The following is a 15,532-nucleotide window of genomic DNA, read 5'->3' on the forward strand; positions in this document are numbered from 1 at the left end:
TAAAATTATTCTTTTAAGAACCTGATTGATTTTTTCATTGTTCTTAAGATCCAAGGGTTTGGGTCTGTGTTCACCTGTATAAATTGGTGAGGATTCTTATCAAGCCTTCCCCAGGAAAGGGGGTGTAGGGCTTGGGGGAAGACGTCTCTAAGTGGGCTCTTTCCCTGTTCTTTGTTTAAAATGCCTGGTGGTAGCAGCATACAGTTCAAGGACAAGGAAAAGTTTGTACCTTGGGGAAGTTTTTAACCTAAGCTGGTAAGAATAAGCTTAGGGGGTCTTTCATGCGGGTCCCCACATCTGTACCCTAGAGTTCAGAGTGGGGAAGGAACCTTGACATGGTGGCAGAGCGGTGGGATCATTTTGAACCAGAGATTATTTTGAACCAGAAGCACAGCAGGATTTTAAAAGGTTTTGAAAAGGTGATTGCAGCTGTAGATTCTGTCTCTCTGCCTGGGGGACAGAGCAGCAGGCATAACAAAAGGATTTTTCTGTAGGATGAGAACAGCTATCAGAAAAAGAGGTATCAGGTTATAGCACAGCAAAATTTTACAAGCCAGTTTTTTTTGTTTGTTTGTTTTTCTTTCTAACTCTCGGGTGTAAAGTTAGTTAAAAACAGAGAGGTTAGGATGACAGACTGCACTGTTCAACAGAAGCTGGAATTAGCCAGTTTTCAGGCTGAGGAAAAACAAAAGGAAAATGAAAGACGGGTAGAACTCAGACAGATGGAAATGGAGGCAAAAGAAAAAGAAATGGCAGCCACAGAAAAAGAAAGGGAGGCTGCCCACAGGAGAGAAATGGAGGCAAAGGAAAAAGAGAGGAAGCATGCTGAGGAGGCAAAGGCTAAAGAAATGGAGGAGAAGGAGAAAGAGAGGAAGCATGCTTTGGAGATGGAGAAGGCAAAGGCTCAGTAGAATACACCGAATAACCCTAACAATCCTTCCCCAACAATCCACAAATGGGTGACTATGTATGATGTATGGGAGTGACAGTATGATGAATCTAGTGACCACAGATGCGTCCGAGCGTGGTGTGGGAGCAGTCTTAATGCAGGAAAGACCGAATCAAGAGTTCCATCCTGTTGTGTTTCTCAGCAAGAAGCTGTATGAGAGGGAAAGCCACTGGTCAATCAGTGAAAAGGAATGTTATGCCATTGTCTATGCTCTGGAAAAGCTACGCCCATAAGTTTGGGGACGGCGTTTCCACCTGCAAACCTACCATGCTGTGCTACAGTGGCTTCATACCACCACGGGAAATAACAAAAGACTTATTCGGTGGAGTTTAGCTCTCTAAGACTTTGATTTCAACATCCAACACATCTCAGGAGCTTCTAACAAAGTGGCTGATGCACTCTCCCATGAAAGTTTCCCATAATCAACTGGTTAAAATCGTCCTTGAGATGTGGAAAATATTGTTAGTCTTTATACAGTTAGTAGTATATTTAGAGATGTATGTGTCTTATTAACTGTGTTTTCTCCTAGAGCTCCAGGAAGAAATCACAGCCAGTGTTCCACCCTATCTGTGATTTGGGGGGGCGTGTCATAAATATAAAGGGAAGGGTATCCACCTTTCTGTATACAGTGCTATAAAATCCCTCTTGGCCAGAGGCAAAACCTTTCACCTGTAAAGGGTTAAGAAGCTAAGATAACCTCGCTGGCACCTGACCCAAAATGACCAATGAGGGGACAAGATACTGTCAAAGCTGGAGGGGGGGAACAAAGGGTTCATCTGTCTGTGTGATGCTTTTGCCGGGAACAGATCAGGAATGCAGCCTTCCAACTCCTGTTAAGTTAATAAGTAATCTAGCTAGAAATGCGTTAAATTTCCTTTTGTTTAATGGCTGGTAAAATAAGCTGTCCTGGATGGAATGTATATTCCTGTTTTTGTGTCTTTTTGTAACTTAAGGTTTTTCCTAGAGGGATTCTCTATGTTTTGAATCTGATTACCCTGTAAGGTATTTACCATCCTGATTTTACAGAGGTGATTTTTTTTATCTTTTCTTTAATTAAAATTCTTCTTTTAAGAACCTGATTGATTTTTCATTGTTCTTAAGATCCAAGGGTTTGGGTCTGTGTTCACCTATGCCAATTGGTGAGGATTCTTATCAAGCCTTCCCCAGGAAAGGGGGTGTAGGGCTTGGGGGGGATATTTTGGGGGAAGATGTCTCCAAGTGGGCTCTTCCCCTGTTCTTTGTTTAAAACACTTGGTGGTGGCAGCATATGGTTCAAGGACAAGGCAAAAGTTTGTACCTTGGGGAAGCTTTTAACCTAAGCTGGTAAGAATAAGCTAAGGGGGTCTTTCATGCGGGTCCCCACATCTGTACCCCAGAGTTCAAAGGGGGGAAGGAACCTTGACAGGGCTGAATTAATACAGGGGCTTTAGGGGCTGCAGCCCAGGCCCACAGGTCAAGGGGAACCCTTTAGGCCCATGTATCGGATGTAGCCCACTGCTTCTTTTCATCCAGCCCATGGGCCAGACACTGGTCCCCGAGCCTCAGCACCACCCCAGCACTGGAGCTGTGAGTGCTGGCTCGCCAATGTGCTCCAGCAGCCCCTAGGCAAGAGGCATTCAGGGAATCTCTGTGCACTGCCCCTGCCCCCAGCACCAGCTCTGCAGCTCTCATTGGCCAGGTATCTTGGCCAATGGTTGCCTGTGCCCACAGACGCCACCCCTGCAGCTATGTACACCGCGCAGAGCTGCCCGGCTCCTCTGCCTAGGGGCCCGACATGACAGCCCCCTTGGGGAGCAGAGCAGTGCGGAGCCAGGGCAGGAAGGGATCCTGCCTTAGCCCTGCTGCGCCGCTGACCAGGAGCCACCTGAGGTAAGTGCCTCCTGGCTGGAACCAGCACCCCTCGTCCCCTCCTGCACCCAAATTCCCTCCCAGACTCTGCACTCCGACCTGCACCCCAACCCCCTGTCCCAGCCCTGAGCCCCCTGCTGCACGCAAACTCCCACCCAGAACCTGCATCCCGAACTGCCTGCTGCACCCCAACCCTCTCTCCCATCCCAGGCCCCACCCCAGAGCCCACCCCCCACGATGAAGCTGCACCCCCTCCTGCACCCCAATCACCTGCCCCATCCCTGAGCCCACTTCAAACCCCCAGGGGTCCCACAAAATTTAATAGCCCTGGGCCCAAAGGAGAGTTAGTCTAGCCCTGGTTATGCGCACCCACTAAATGCCACCTCAGTGAAACTGAAACTGTTGTGCCACTCACACCCAGCTGGCAGCCTAGCCCAGCAGGCCAGGGTGAGCCAGGCATTTGGGACCACTTCACTGGATCATTGAGATTTACAACTAGGGACGAAGCCAAACAGCCTGAAGAAGCTGCAACACAAGCTGGTCAAAAATCTTCTGAGAAACCATTTTTGTCAGAGAATGTGGTTTTGTCAAAGTTGAATTATTCCATGGGAAATGTCAGTTCTGATCACACATGCCACACCCTCTCACTCACACACACACACACACACACACACACACACACAAATTATCACCAGAAATGTTTCATTTTGAAATCACAATTTTGAAACCAAGTATTTTGGTTCAGATAAATAGTTTGTTTTGTCGTTTCCAAATGTTCAACGTTTTTGAGATATTTAATTCCATGGAAAATGTTGCTGTTTAATTATTTTGTCTGTATTGAGGATGAAAACAAACATTGAAATAGCAGAATATGCCCTAGGGTAGAAATTCCATTCCCCCCCTAGCTCCAGTCCAGCTAGTACAAAATGCAGCAGCTCTTCTGCTGAATACAGGTCACTGTGAACGCATCACCCTGGTGCCCTGCTTCCTGCATTGGCTCCCACTCAACAGAGTCCAATTCAAGGTCTCTGTCCTAGTACTCCAAGGCCCCTTGTGGTTAGCTCTATGGGTACCTGCAGCATTGTCTCTTCTGCCATGATCACAATCTCCTGAGATAGCTATGACACACTGGGACAGTAAAACTTTCCCCCATGAGCAGGACCTAGTCTGTGGAGCCTGCTGCAGGACCCACCAGCCTGGGAGAGGGGGATGAAGAGCCCCAGGGGAAGCAGAAGTGAGGTTGGAGGGCTGAACTTGGGTGAAGGGAGCGCGGCGGGCGGGGAGGGCAGACAGAACTGATTAACTGCTGAGCAGGTGTTGGGCAGACGTGGGGTGAGACTTCCAGCAGTGGCGGCCAATGTCACCTCACCCCATACATTTGGGAGCATTGGCAACATGAATCGTCACCCACACCCTGTGGAGGGGCAGGGGGAGCTCAACCACCTAAAGACAGACCAAAAACCCAGTGCAAACTCTGTACACACCTCTCCTGATGTTTGGGGTCTGACTCGTGATTTTTAGTCTCTTGAAGCTGGAAGTGCTCCTGGAGGCAGAGCAAGCACCAGGACAACATACAGACATGGAAACTACCCCTGTCATTTGCAAAGTGCTCCCTCAGGTGGAGATCCTGCCTGCATAATCACAGCAAGTGAGCTGCAGCATTAATGAAGTGGAGAATAATTCTACTAAGTGACAAGATCTGCTCTAGCTCAACCACAAGGCATGGGCTTGTGCAGGACTCCCTGGGTGGGTTCTATACCCTGTGTTCAGCGGAGGCTCAGGCGAGATGATCCTTTTGACCTTAACGTCTATAGATCTAGGAGTCTTTGCTTCTCTGGAGGGAGTCCTGGCTTCCTGCCCAGATCTGTGAACAGCCCTTATGCAGCTATCTCGCTAGCCATGCTGTGAAGAGTGACTGGCTGCGATGCTGAGGCTGTGACTCTATGGTTCAGTAATGGAACTGGGACCTCAGGGCTCATGGCTTGGCGAGAGAAAGGGAAGAGGCGAATTTGTGAGGAAGCAGTTCAGCCCGCCCCGAAGAGCGGCCTTGGCCAGGGTTTAGCTAACAAGAAGTATTCCTGAGATCTACGGCTGGACTGGACACTCCTTGGGCAGTGCGGGAGTGAGACTGGCTGGGGCTCATCTGAGCTGCCTGCCTTTAGTGCTTCATCCCCCCCCCCATGCCCTAGGGGCAGCGGATTCTTCTCACAGTCTGCCCAGCTGACTGGGCCCAACTTCCATAAGGGACACGCATAAGCAGCTGGGGCGCTCCAGAGGAGCCTGTGGGAATGAACCTCCTGCTGAGTGGTGCTGAGCACTCACAACTCCCACTACCCCAATGAGAGTCTTAAGCTGGAGGGGTGGAGTAAAGCAGATGCATCTTGGGTTCAGAGTGAGAGGCCCCGGATGCAGCCTTGGGGCACTGTCCTCAGCTGCACTGCAGCAGAGTCTGGCATGGCTGAATGAGGGGAGGAAAAGGGGGCTCTTAGCCTCGCCCAGTCCTGCCACCAGCCTGGGATCAAAGAGCTCCTGGGTGCTGAGGGCTGCTGTAACTTCCACCTGCTTGGACTAGCCCCTAGGGACCATGATCCACATGAAGCTTAGTGGAGCACCATCAAGAGAGTTCGCTATACCCCCTCCAAGCAGCTGCACAGACTGTTGGGGAGGGGGACTTAGAGGCTGCCACTCACCTATCCAATGCGATGCATCCAAGTCAGGGCACCAAGATGTTAGGGGGCTTATTCCTTCACCCACTTACTTCCCTGGTCCTTCCCACATGAACAGAGAGCAACAATACCCAAAGTCCAAAGGTGCAAACAATTCAATGTTTTTTGGGGTGAATTTCCAGCAAACATGATTCCAGTTTCCTTCCTTAGTGTCCCCCTTCCCAGCTGTGACACCACAGAGCCTTACCTGTGTCCCATTTTCCCCCACTTAGCAAAACATGATTCCAATTTCCCTTTCCCATTCCCATTCCCCTCCCTTACTTCATGATTGACTGCAGACTATATAGTAAAACTTGAGTTCCGCTTAAGTATACCTGAACCAATCATTTTACTGAAATTTAACTAACCAATCCTAACATATTGTAACATGATTATTTAACCAATTATATCCCACCACCTTAATTAGTTTACACCCAGCAAAATTAATTATACAGCAGACAGAAACAATCACAGAACCAGACAGAGATTATACAGACAAACAATAGGGAAATGGGGACTACAATGATAGAACAACACAAATGAGGACTTCACATCCCAGCTATTGGTAAGTGAGTTCTTGCCAGACAGGATGCTATCAGACTAAGTTTCCTTTTATATTTTCTAGGCAGTTCCCTTTCTCTGGAGGTGATAGGCATTATCAGGACAGGATTGTATTCCTAACAGCCTTATTTCAATGTGACTGGTTTGGAATGTGAGGATGTGACCGGTCGCTTCCCAGTTTATGGCTGCCTCTGCTGCTTAGCCAAAGGCCTTAGCCTAAGAACAGGGCCTCAAACTGTCACAGTGAGAGAAGGCCCTTACACCGGCAGACAGTGATTTTGATTCTTTCTTTCATACCTCTTTAACTAGCTAAGTGATAAGAATACACCTACATTCTTAGCGTATAGGCCTTTACAGACAGGCCTGAATATCTATATCCTAACAGTTTGCACAGCGGGCCTTGCTCTCAGTTGTATCGGCTTCACCCCTGTGTTACTCCACTTTGGCCTTAGGAGACACTCTGGATTTACACTAAGTGAGACTGGAATCAGGCCCAATAGAATTAGAACAGTGTGAGAACAGTGTGACCAGGTCAGAATCAGGCTGATTGACTCCTTACTGGCCCCGGTGTAAGAGAGAAAGGAGAGTTGGGCCCTGGTAGTTGTAAACTGGTAATTGAACCATGATTTTGGAGCTGATTAATCAGCAAAGGCAAGGTAAATGTGTGCGAACCAAGATTTTTAATCAGTTTACAGAGCTATGTAAACAGTCTAATCTCTGGCCGGAGTCACTAATGTTCATACAATCAGCACAACATTCACCTTGCCTTGTCTGGCAAGTCCTGAGCCGTGTCCAGCACTTGTGTCCGCACACAGGGCCACAGGAGTATTTATTCACTCAAAGGAGGAGTGTAAATTGGAGAGTGCTGTCCCATCCCCGCTAGTTTGCACAAGCAGGGAACCACAGGCCTGTCTGCTCTCCCAGCCCTCGGTCTGAGGCGAGCAGCACAGGTCAGTGGCTAACAGTACTTCTGTTATGGGTAGGTATTTTCAAGGCCTCAGCGCTGGCCTGGGAGACTCTGCTCTGGGCTGAAATATCCTGCAAGCTCTTCTCTCCCCAGCATGGCCCCCTTCTGGTCTGCACCCTTGATTTCTGATTGCTGCATAGGCAGATCACAGAGCTGGCTCAGAGCAGCCAGCAAGACCCAGCCATGCCCAGAGAAGAGCTTTTCTCTGCCTGACTAGTTTCAGAGTAACAGCCATGTTAGTCTGTATTCGCAAAAAGAAAAGGAGTACTTGTGGCACCTTAGAGACTAACCAATTTATTTGAGCATAAGCTTTCGTGAGCTACAGCTGTAGACTGGTTAGTCTCTAAAGTGCCACAAGTACTCCTTTTCTTTCTGCCTGACTAGTACATGCAGGGCTGGATCCTGCACAGTGCTGAGTCCCCAGGAGCGACTCTCTGCCCTTCTCAGGAGGAGTTTGGCAGCACACAGGCTTACGTTCCTGACAGAGGGAATGAATGGTTCTAGCAGGTGGCTGAGCCCCACAGTGAAGCTGAGGCATTTGCTTACTGCCCAGCCTGCGTGCTGGGAGGGTAACCACACGCCAGCCCTGTGATCGGATGAGACGCCAACACACTGCGTGCACCACAAGGTGCGGAAAGGCAAACGGGAGACTTTCCTGCTTTCAGAGGGTTTGAAAGTTCTGTGTGGCTGCTGGCTCAGACTTTCCATTGATGTCATGTGGAGGCGGGTGTGGTGGAACTGTTTGAGGGCTGGGCTTGGAAAGCAAAAGGGACAAAACCACCCCCAGACTAACTCCACCAACTTCCCCTAGGGGTGGGACTGGCCCAGGGGCCTCATCGCTTGGAGGGAGGGACCGGGGCGGGGGGGCATTCGGCACAGGACAGAGGCAATGACAGCATGGAGCACAGTACCACTTGCGAGAGGCTGAGGTTTGACTGGCTGCTGAATAAGTACCAATTCTCCCCTTAGAGCCTGAATCCTTTGGGATTGACAAGGGAACCTACAGGAGTTAAGTAACCAGAGACTCCAGTGACAGTCCATGGGAGTTGGGCACCTTGTTGCTTTTGGCTCCTTGAAAAATCCCAGCCTTCGTTATGTGCTACGATTAGCACAGAGGGCCAAGAGTAGTGACGTGGTTGAAACAGAACTGTCCAGGCAAATGAACCTGATCTCTGAGCGCCTGCCCTGGTCTTTGTGCGTATTTCACACTCTTAGCGACAGTGTGTGCCCATGCCACAGTCTGCCACGTGTGCAAAGGGGCAGGGGCAATGCCACAAAGGCACTTTATTGAGCTGTGGACCTTCCCAAATGTACTATTAGTCATCATGCTAATTATTACAGATTTGTATTATGATGGTACCTACATTCCCCAACTGAGACTGGGGTCTCATTGTGCTGGGTGCTGTACAAACACCTCGTGAGAGACAGTCCCTGCCCAGAAGAGCTGGCAGACAAGACAAGGTAGTGATAATAATCCCTAGTTCTTAGTGCGCATCTTTCCTCAGTTGATCTCAAAGCACTTCACAAAGGACGGCAGTATCATTAACCTCATTTTAGAGATGGGGAAACTGAGGCACGGGGCAAGGAAGTGACGTGCCTGAGGTCAGGCACAGTTTGGGGTGCTCAGTTCTTCTGAAGATCAGACCTGAGGCATCTCAAAATCGAGTGCCCAAAAATGGAGGCATTCAGACTCGGTGATCACTTTGGAAAACTTTGGCCTGAATGGTTTACTGCCCTTGGTGGCTGCCAGGCTTGCTGCAGCTAGCTCTATGCCAGCCACCAGGCGGCTCACTATTTTCCCTAGGATATCCCTGGTGGTTAAGTGCCAGCAGGTACCTGATTCCCTTGGATGGCGGGGATATACACCTAAGAGAGTGTGCTGGACCCTGAACGGGTGAGATGGGCATGCTCATTAGCCAGTATCAAACTTCAGGAAATCAGCCCCTCCCTGATGGAGGCTATATGGGTGAATTCTGCCCCCACTGCAGAAACCCCAGAGTGGCCAGGATTTCACCCTGCATGAGGGACTGGCTCCTCAGCGGAAATAATTCAGTGTAGCTCCAGGGTAGTCAATGGAGCTACACTGTATGGTGTTGGGGACTGTGCCTTTAAGGGCTGAGCTTCCCAGCTCTGGTTGTGGTTATGCCCAGCCAGTTGGAAGCTGGAACTGACTTAGCATAAAGCAGGGCCTGGATCCTCCAGGGTATTTAGGCACCAAACTCCCATTGATTTCAGGGAAAATTAGGAATAGAAATACCTTTGAGGATGTGGGCAATCACTGAGTGCCACACACTGATTCACACCAGAAGAGGAGTGGTGCAGATTCTTTTCCCCTAGTGCAACTGCCAGTGCTAGCTACAGTGATCAAAGCATGGGAAGATTTTCTTGCTCTTCAGTTTTGAGTGCATTGCTACAGCTCAGGAGCCATGAATTTGCTGCAGCGGTGCAGCCAGAACGCATTGTCTCAGCGCCTTTTTCCGCAAAGCCACCATCCGTTGTCAGCCTGAAGGCTCCCAAAGAACTCCTGTACAAAACCTCAGGGCTACAGCCTGCAGTCCCCACTTGGGCAAAATGCTGCAGCCATTTCTGAGGTGGAACGTGGCACCTATTGAACAGCACACAGTAACAAGTAATTTTTGCAGCAGAGTATTTTTGTTCCCTTTCTTAGGAAGAGACGGGATTATTAACTTCCTGATTTGAAACTCTAGGGAACGTCGACTGGCAGAGTGTTTCCAGGTTGGTACAACATAATTAGGCATGTTAGAAGTTGGCCAGGGCCGTAGGGACAGCACCTACTCTTGCAAAGAGTGCCAAGGGATCTTTTAATGATTCAGGTGTCTGCTTTGCTATTTCCTGCAATACTGCCAGGCTCTCACAAAGGCAGCTGCCTCTTGTAGCTTAGAAAGGACTTTGTGCTGCAAAATGAGGGATGGGGAAAGCATTCATGGCATGGACAGCTCCACTGTTTGGTTCTGGTGCAGTATTGTATGTTACTCCAGGCACTGGCTTGGGCCATGATATCACCTCAGGAAAAAACACAGAAGTTTATTGCCTCTACCTGTGAAGTGCCTCACATGGCTCCTCCATTACCTTGATAGGTGTGGTAGGCAGTGTGGCCTAGTGGCTAGTGCACTAGGCAGGGATTTAGGAGTCCTAGGTTCTAATCCCAGCTCTACTACTGGCTGGCTGAGTGACCAAGGGCAAATCATGTTCTTGCTCTGTCCCTCAGTTTCCCCACCTGTAAAAATGGGGATAATTGTACTGCCCTCCTTTGTGGAGAGTCAACCTGTGGAACTCCTTGCCTCAGGAGGTTGTGAAGGCTAGGACTATAACAGGGTTTAAAAGAGAACTAGATAAATTCACGGCAGTTAATTCCATTCATGGCTATTAGCCTGGATGGGTAAGGAATGGTGACCCTAGCCTCTGTTTGTCAGAGGGTGGAGATGGATGGCAGGAGAGAGATCACTTGATCATTACCTGTTAGGTTCACTCCCTCTGGGGCACCTGGCATTGGCCACTGTCAGCAGACAGGATACTGGGTTGGATGGACCTTTGATCTGACCCAATATGGCCATTCTTATGTTCTAGAGCTCTGAAATTGGCTGATGAAAAGCATTAGATAAGAGCCACGGATGGGGGGTGGTCTCTCCTATAATACCACCTATGCTGGGTATTTTCTGAAGGAGTGGCTGCTTTTCAGCCCTGCTACAGGCAAAGGGCCCAGAACCTGGGCTTTTGCTTGCAGTGTTGGAATCTGAGCTCCCCATGTGACAGGTTTGGTCACAGACACCCCCTTGGGACTGTCACCTGATGTGCTGACACTACCTCTGAGCCCGTTTTCTCTGATGGCTTGGGAGTCCAGAGCCCTGTCTTGTTGAGCCAGACATGCTCGCCTACTGCAACACAGACCCAGGGTTTGAACCACGCCCCCAAAGCTGCAGATTTAACTGAAAACAGCTCAGCAAGTACTCCTGTCTCCAGCACCCAGACACCCAGCTCCCACTGGGATCCAAACCCCAAATAAATCCGTTTTACTCTGTATAAAGCTTATACAGGGTAAACTCATATATTCTCCACCCTCTATAACACTGATAGAGAAATATGCACAGCTGTTTGCTCCCCCAGGTATTAATCACTTACTCCAGGTTAATTAATAAACAAAAGTGATTTTATTTAGTATAAAAAGTAGGATTTAAGTGGTTTCAAGTAATAACAGACAGAACAAAGTAAGTTACTGAGCAAAATAAAACAAAACATGCAAGTCTAAGCCTAATACATTAAGAAACTGAATACAGGTAAATCTCACCCTCAGAGATGTTCCAATAAGCTTCTTTCACAGACTAGACTCCTTCCTAGTCTGGGCCCAATCCTTTCCCCTGGTACAGTTCTTGTTAGTTCCAGCTCAGGTAGTTACTGGGGGATTTCTCATGACTGGCCCCTTTTGTTCTGTTCCACCCCCTTATATATCTTTGGCATAAGGCAGGAATCTTGTGTGTCTCTGGGTCCATACTCCTCCTTCTAAATGGAAAAGCACCCGGTTTAAGATGGATTCCAGTATCATGTGACATTCTTCCAGGGCTGGTCCGCACATACCCAGGAAGGTTTGCAAGTAAACAGAAAGAAAAGGAGGACTTGTGGCACCTTAGAGACTAACCAATTTATTTGCGCATAAGCTTTCGTGAGCTACAGCTCCCTTCATCGGATGCACCCCCCCCCCCCCAACACACAAAGAGCCCACCACTGGGCTGGGGAAGAAAGAGCTAAATTAAAGAGAGAGGCAGCCAGGCTGAGCTATTGCTGAGACACACTGGCCGGTTGTCTCGACCCCCACCACAAGCCAGATGTCTCCTCTCAGGGGGATCCTGGCACTCGGTACAAATCTGTGGAGGGCACTGCAAGATCCATGGAATAAGTAAGAAAATGAAAGTGATGCTGGTTCTCTGGCTTTATGAAAAGTTGTGCTACAGCATGTAATTTAGCGCCTGGGCCCTGTGCTGACTGGCATCCTATAAATAGCTTGCATGAGGGTGTTTCACAATCAGCCTGGATGTTGGCATGCTAAGTGCAAGGCTGATCTTTTCTGCCAGGCCTGTCGGGAGGCAGCTGGTTGAGGGGTGCAGGGGTTTCATTATGGTGGAGGGGGGTTACTGGATCCCCTGGGCCAGTGCACACCCAGGTAGATAGCATCAGAGCTAAGTGTACATCCTACCATGGGATGCTGTGGGCAGAATTCACTGATGCAAAGGGTGCCCAGAGCATAGGATGGGCACTTGTTTATGCTTTATTAATCAAAATAAATACCTTAATGACATATTGGAAAAGCGGGCCAGAGCCTCCACCCTGTGTCTTGTGTTCCTGAACTCAGAGGGTGTCAAACAGGGCCCAGTCCAGTTGGTATTGTTTGACACCCACAGTGAAAATGACTACACACAGAGTAAGGCAGTGAGGAATCGGGACTAGTGAATCTGACCCTGCTCTCATGATACCAGTGCTGCCATCCTGGTGGAAAGGAGAGACCCAATCTTCATTAATCTAATCAGCCCTGCTGGGCTCAGGTTAGAGAGTGTGGGGCAGCACACACCCCTTCGTGCAGGGACTTATTCTGCTCTTGGCTGGCCCCATGTCAGGCTTGGATCAGCCAGCCAACACCTCATGAAAAGGGGAGGGGGCTATGAGGGGAGGGGGAGCTGGGCAAGGGAAGGAGGAAGATATCTGTGGGGAGGGGGAGGGCTATGAGAGGAAGGGTGGGAAATGCCCAGGGCAGGGGAGGGGGAAGATGCATGGGGCTGGGCAAGGGGAGAGGGGAGATGCGAGAGGGAGATGCAGGGGGGGCTATGAGGTGAGGGGGGAGATGACTGGGGGGGCTATGAGGGGCGGGGTGAGAGATGCCCTTGAGGGGGGCTGGGCAAGGGGTGGGGGAGATGCGCGAGGCAGGGGGGGAGGTGCTGGGAGGGGCTAGGAAGGAGGAGGGGGAAGATGCCTGTGTCTGGGGCGGGAAATGCCCGGGGCGGGGGTCTGGGCAAGAGGAGCAGGGCTATCACCGGGGGGTCAGATGTCCCCGCCAGGCCCCGCCCCTCACCTGAGCACGGGGCGGTGCTCTGGGGACGAGGCCTGAAGCAGCCAATGAGCGAATCCGGAGGAAGTTGAGCGCTCTAGGGGCGGGGCTCCCGGCAGCCAATGGGAGGTCGCTGGGTGGGAACTGAGAGCGGGCGGCCGGCGCTGGAACTGGAGCGAGTCGCTGGGTGACGGCGCCGAGCCGGGGGCAGAGCGCGGGGCTGCCGCCGCCCAGGTACCGGGGCCGGGCAGGGGGCGGGACTGGGGGGCGGAGGGATCAGGCTGTGCAGGAGGATGGTGGGGGGGCCAGGCAGGCGGTACAGACTGGGGAGCAGAGGGGGTAGATGGGGCAGGGGCGCAGGCTGGTGGCTGGGTCCGGCAGGGAGCCCAGGGTGGGCCCTGGGGAGCAGAGGGGGTGGATCGGGCAGGGGCGCAGGCTGGGTGGCTGGGTCCGGCAGGGAGCCCAGGGTGGGCCCTGGGGAGCAGAGGGGGTGGATCGGGCAGGGGCGCAGGCTGGGTGGCTGAGTCCGGCAGGGAGCCCAGGGTGGGCCCTGGGGAGCAGAGGGGGTGGATCGGGCAGGGGCGCAGGCTGGGTGGCTGGGTCCGGCAGGGAGCCCAGGGTGGGCCCTGGGGAGCAGAGGGGGTGGATCGGGCAGGGGCGCAGGCTGGTGGCTGGGTCCGGCAGGGGGCTTAGGGTGGGCCCTGGGGAGCAGAGGGGGTGGATCAGGCAAGGGCGCAGGCTGGGTGTGATAAGAGGGAAGTGGGGAGATAGTATAGCCAGGCCTCAGGGAGCAGCATATTTGGGCTGCTGTGTTGTGTGCCAGGGGACTGAAGGGAAGTTTCCTCCAGGCAATGCCAGGAATGCTCCCTTTGTACTGTCAGACTCCACTTGGACTTCCTGGCACATGTCCCGGGGGGTTTGCTGGCAGGGACCCACTCTTCCATTTATGCTCCTTTTACAGCAGTGACAGAGATGGATCTTGTTACTGTGTAGGGGGCCTTCAGCCCAGATGGCATCTGCTGGCTTATGGGGGGGGGGGCCGTTGGATGGTGAGGTGGTGTCGGTTGTAGCTGATCTGTAGTGCGGACGGACTCTGCCATACCTAGCAGTGTGCCTGCTCGGTATGAGTTTGCTCCCTTCTACGGCAGAGTCTGTAGTTGAGTGTCCCCGATCCTCCTAGGTTGGAATCTCCAAGGCTGATCGCTCTGTCCACACGCACGAGGATACTGTGAGGTTAACTCAGGATCTGTAGCTCTCATGGCACATGTGTCACCTAGTTATTGCTGTGCTGGGGCAGGGAAGTGAGGTCACACCCTGCCACTGACTTGCTGTTGCTGTTTGATTTGAGGCTGAGGCGAAGGGCCTGTTTTCTTGGTTTGCTCTCTGAAATTAATGGAACGAGTCTGAGGAAGCCGGTACGCAGCCTGCTAGGACCATATCTTCCTCTCTTACCTGCTGCTATCCATACAGTAGCGGCTAAATACCCTGTTCACCCAGAGTGAGGTGGTGCTGACCTCTGACAGATGAAGCAGGAGGGAAGAGGCTCTTGTGCTAGTTGCAGAAGTGTCTCTCCAAGCCTGACTGAACACAGGGCTTTTGCAGTTCCAGCCCGGAGCTGTGCAGGAGGTGAAGAGGGGGGTTCCTCTGCTACAGCCTCTGGAGATTTCCGATCTCTAGAACTGCTCTGGGCTTCACAAGCTGGTTAATCTAGGCTCTTTGCAGCTGTAATAGAGATAAAGGTTGCCTGCAGCTAGGAGTTCTCCAAATGCTTTGCCATGAAGACTGCTTGAGGAGGACAGAGTTGTCTATCTGTCTGAGAGCAGAGTTGTGTCTCTGGCTGAGGGCCAAACAATGAATTTTTCTGCTTGAGTTTCAGCCAGGGGTTGCTTGCTGAGGTTCTGGAGGCCCTGTGGAACTGGGATGTAAACCACAAGTCCTAGGTCAATGTCCCTTCTGGCTGGTGAAAATCACTTGGAAAGCGTTGGGACCATTATTGGAGCTCATTGTCAACACCTCTTTTCAGGAGGAAGAGATGCCTGCTTCTCTTAAAGATCCTTCCTCACTGAACCCTTTTGATGGTGCCCAGCTCTCTAACTATTGCTGTGTCCTGAGTTCCCTGTTATTAATTAAGTGGTGGCAAGGCAGCTCTGTCAGGACCTGGATCCTCAGGTCTCCTGGACTCCAGTCAGTCTGGGGTTCGGAGATGGCAGTGATTGGTATTTAGGAGTGATTCCCCTCCTGGTGATCCCTTCCTTTAGAGTGATTAGCTACCTTCCCTATGTATGGTGACTCTAATAGGGGGCAGATGAAGTCACTGAGTGATTCTGCTCCTTTCTTACTGAGGGACCCCAGAGATTACTGGGCAATTGCTCCTATGCCCTAAGGGCTACTTCAGGCTTGGTTTCCTGTAGTTTAATTGTGAGTAGAATATTTACAGTAAGGTTGGG

General features: G+C 51.1%; 2 protein-coding genes across 2 annotated transcripts in view; both read left to right on the forward strand.

The window, feature by feature from the left end:
- The window catches only part of LOC140918012 (uncharacterized), a 34,268-nt gene that overhangs the window by 8,765 nt on the left and 9,971 nt on the right, over window positions 1–15,532 (forward strand). The window lies entirely within an intron of this gene.
- GRAMD2A (GRAM domain containing 2A) overlaps window positions 13,238–15,532 on the forward strand; it is an 81,735-nt gene continuing 79,440 nt past the window's right edge. The window contains exon 1 of the mRNA XM_073363163.2: window positions 13,238–13,319. The gene's annotated coding sequence lies outside the window, so the exon portion shown is untranslated. The remainder of the gene's footprint in view (window positions 13,320–15,532) is intronic.

This window comes from Lepidochelys kempii, chromosome 10, assembly GCF_965140285.1.
Source record: "Lepidochelys kempii isolate rLepKem1 chromosome 10, rLepKem1.hap1, whole genome shotgun sequence".
Lineage (NCBI taxonomy): Eukaryota > Metazoa > Chordata > Testudines > Cheloniidae > Lepidochelys > Lepidochelys kempii.